The sequence below is a fragment of the Octopus bimaculoides genome, chromosome 16, assembly GCF_001194135.2.
Source record: "Octopus bimaculoides isolate UCB-OBI-ISO-001 chromosome 16, ASM119413v2, whole genome shotgun sequence".
NCBI lineage: Eukaryota > Metazoa > Mollusca > Cephalopoda > Octopoda > Octopodidae > Octopus > Octopus bimaculoides.
In genome coordinates, this window is record NC_068996.1 from 3,449,460 (window position 1) to 3,454,155 (window position 4,696).

The following is a 4,696-nucleotide window of genomic DNA, read 5'->3' on the forward strand; positions in this document are numbered from 1 at the left end:
ACCATAGGCACAAGGCCTGATATTTGTGAAGAGGAACAAATCGATTACATCAACCCAAGTGTTCAACTGGTACTTATTTCATTGACCCCAAAAGTCGAAAGGATGAAAGGGAAAGTCAACTTGGGCGGGGTATGAAATCAGAAGACTGACGAAATACCCCTAAGCATTTTTCTGCCGTGTTAAAGATTCTGTAAGCTCGCAATAATAATAATAATAATAATAATAATAATAATAATAATAATAATAATAGTAATGATTATTTCATTTATTTACCACTAGGACGAAAGATGAGGGGGTACAATAGAAATAGACATAAAGTGTGTTTACATATAACAAAATGATAACATAATATAATTATCAAAAATCACTAAAAATTAAGTACACACGGTATATAATGATATGGAATGGACAAAATATACAAAGGTTAACAAAAAATGGGTGGGGAGAGACCCCTGATACAGGATGATCTCTAGGGATAATCGAGGAATACCACTGCCCGAGATTTCCCTGAATACCAAGAGCGAGTGCCCTCTCCAATTCCTTCTCTTCGATTCACAAATCTCCACTCTTGCCATTTTCGCAACTTTCACCCACCTTTCAATAAACTCACTCGAGGACAGGACTTCCCTCTCCACTCTCAATTTCCTTTTCAAAGTCAATGAGAGCTATACCAAAGAGAAATGTGTCTGTCTTCATGCTTTTCAGCCTTGTCCACCAAATAACTGCTTTCACCACAGCCCGGCAAAGAAATACTGCCTTGTCTGCCCGATTAAAGGAGTGCTGCGGGGCAATCATCACTACAGAGTCGGCTGATAGAAGGATCAGTTCCACATGTGACAGTAGCTCTTCGATATAACCCCACAAGTCAACAATGCCCGGATACTTATCGAGTGCGTATAGAACGGTTTAGTAACTCTGCGCGTACTTCGGCAAGTTCGTCTGACAGCACATCCGTGCCTGTAGAGTGAATTTCGAACAGGTGGCGCCCCCTCCCCCGGTAACACTGCTAGGCCAAGGACATCTGAAAATGATCCATGATAGTTCCCGATCGGCAAGTCTATGGAACAGACTAGTCTATTTTCGTCGGCGTCCAATGTCTCCCAGAAAATGTCGTCGCATTTCTCCGCCACTAATCCTCTATAAATTTCTAAAGCGGAAATCCACCGATCCCATTACCCAACTGGTAGAAGGCTGTGAGTGCCTGACGACATTCTAGGTACCAGACACCCATTCTCGGTCTTTTCCTCATTCAGGCCAGCAACCCCGTCAAGGATACGAGCTGCGGCGAGATGAGCCTTACAAACGAGGCCCACACACACTCACGTCCAGAAAACATTTGCAGGTGGAGTAACCTAAGAGCGTATCTGCGCATTAGGAGCCACGGCATACCTAATCCACCACTCAGAGGATGCTAGCAACAAACTGACCGCCTGACTACTGGAACGTGTCCTTTCCACAAGAATTTAGCTAAGAGACGCACCAACATGGTCAAGCAGTAACCGGAACAAGGCATGAAAGTCAGACGATAAATGAAAGCGGAAGCAATGTAGGCATTCTCCACCTCTGCCTGACCTTTCAAGGACAGCTTCCTCTCAGCCCATTTCTGAGTAAAACTGGCCACCTAGTTCGCCACCTAGTTCGTCCCAGTTCTTATCAACCTGGAGATATGAACAACCGGGACCAAACCAGACCCCAAGCACTTTAACTGATCCGTCGATCCAGCGTACGACAACGCATCGACCTGCCTCTCTAGGAGCCTAACAAAAAAACACCGATTTGTTGGCGTTGATTTTAGCCCTGCAACCGACTCGTATTCCTTTAGGATGGTGCCGACCGTCTCCACTTCAGAGGTATCCGACACCATGACGGCGTATGCTGAAACTGCCCTTCTTTGTTTCAGTTCGAAAGGGATGCTCCTTAACTGTTCATAATTCAGCAGCAGTAGCTCGAGTGCCAATACGTACAGAAGAGGCGAAAGCGGGTAACCCTGATGGAGTGAATATGCGATTCCAAATGGTTCCAATAAGTGACCGTTTACTTTGACTACTGAACAAGTGCTACTGTTCATTGCAGCGATCCAGCCTCTGAAAACGGCTCCGAAACCGTCTGCTTTCAGAACAGCTTCCAAGTATCGATGGTCGACCCCATCAAATGCATTCGACTGATCCAAATCGATCAGAACATCCCCGAAGCCATCTTTAGTTCCAGCTCTCTCTATGATGTATTGCATAAGGTTGAGTTTGTTGTAAATAGACTTGATCGGGATTGTGCACGTTTGCGCTTCTCCGACCAGGCTACCGACGACAAACGCCAACTTTTTCGCTAATACCTTGGCCAAAATCTTAAACTATGTGTTTAGCAGTTATGGGCCGAAAAATCTCTTGTACGTCCTTCCTCAGCATGTCATCACACCTCGGCTAACAGCACTAGGAATTCTTCCGTTCTGTTGCCAGTTGCAGTAGACGTATGCCAAGACGTCGCCAAACAAATCTGGCATGAATTCATATAATTCATAGGCAGAATATCCAAAATCATATGGTCTGTGACTTGTGCAAGCGCTCATCGCCTCCCGAATTTCAGCAGCTGTTATCTGCTTTTCACATAACCTCACGTCATCTGCCATAATAATAATAATAATAATAATAATAATAATAATAATAATAATAATAATAATAATAATAATAATAATAATAATAATAATAATAATAATAAGCAGTATGGCCACACTACACAAGCTTTGGTTGATAATTAGCTAGTAAAAATCATGTGGGAAATTATTCTTTTTACAGACAGGCGAATGGGGTACAATGGCCCTAATATCATAACTGCACCAAAGAGACACATGAATGAGTGATGCAGACATCGCTGTTCCTGCTGACCTGAATGGTGAAATCTCTGATAGAACAAAAGCAGTCAAATGCCAAAGTTTGGCGAGGTAGGTGCGGGTAGTACATCAAACAACAGTGAAAATTGTCCCATTTGTTATTTGTGCACTCGGAAGAATTTCAAAGGATCTGGATGCAATACCTGGGGATTTTGCGCATACCAAACATATTAGTAAGACAGGCGGTAAACATAATAACCATAGGTCTAACATTACACTCTTGTCCCCTTGACTTGAAGCTAATTTCAACAATCAACCGACGGTTCGAATCAGTACTGGGTGCACATGCAAACAAATGCTCTCTAGGTTAGGCATGCAATATATCCTCCAGAAAACCGACAAAATATCAGTAGTGTCTATTCTTAATAGAACTAACTTTGAGTATGTAATTTAATTTGTACAAGCTCTTTTCATCACTCCACCCTAGCATCGACGGAATGTTGTAAATCATACCCATTTCAACAGTTGCTTCCATGGAAAGTGTTCAATTAGATTCATGTCCCTCTCTCATCGGCCCTGTAATTTCTTATCAGAACTCAGTTTGCCAAATGAGTTTGTCTGAGATTTCTGGACATCTCACCGCTGCTCTGCAAGTCTAATGTGTATAGATTCTTTGTCAAACTGCTGAACATAAGAGTAAACCCACTTTTAGTGGTTTTCTTGCTTTCTCCTGGTATTTCATTGAAATTTGTCGATAATTTTCTTTTTAACTTTTATTTGCTATTTTAACTATGCATGTTTATATCGAGCTTTTGTGGCATTAATGTCACTTTTCCGACTAGATTGAGATTTTGAATAATGAAAAATATCTTTTACAAGACATAAATATGAGGATACAAAATTATAATCATAGTCTTCCTTTACACAAACAACATTTCTTTATAATTTTTGAAAATCTCTACTGTTTAACTGGTTAAATACAGATACTTGCATATACATTTTATCCATTAGTATTTTGCTACCCTATAACTCAGCAGTAAATGTCAAACATTATTGAATTACAAATAATCTTTCACAATAAGTATCGCTTTTTTTGGAACCATAGATCATAATAAACATTACATAATAAGCCATGTTGATGTTGGAATTTACGTTGTAATCTGAATATATAACGTTTAAGCTATTATCAAACATTTGCATACCCAGACACATGCATATTTGCATACATTTAAAAGTATGTGTGCATATAAATGTATGTACATATATTTGTGCTTGAGTACACATGATCTTAATGGTTATTTAGAGAAGAAACAGCGCACTTGGCTTATGAAAGGCTTAAACATACATGGAGATGAGATGATGTTAAACCTGTCATCTGATTAATTATGATATTCCCTCAACAGTGATACAGTCATATTTTGCAGTTCTGACTACCTAAATTCACTTGAATAATCTGGGTTATTATTTCCATAATATGAAATAACAGATTCACGCGTATGTTAAATTAAGTATATGTGCGAATGAGTCCATATTTATACATGTGTGTGTATATATATATATATATATATATAAATATATATCATTATAATGTTAATATATATATATATATATATATATATTATAAGGTTTTTAACTTTTAAATTTTCATATTCAAAAGAGTCTGAGACTTCAAACTCGATATATCGATTTATTCACCAGTCTATGTTAACATTTCTGTGTGTATATATGTGTATGTATGTGTGTGTATGTGTGTATATATGTATATGGGTATGTGTATGTATATGTATGTGTGTATGTATGTATATGTGTATATACATCCTCATGCTACATCCTCTGGAAAATTATACATATATATATATATATATATATATA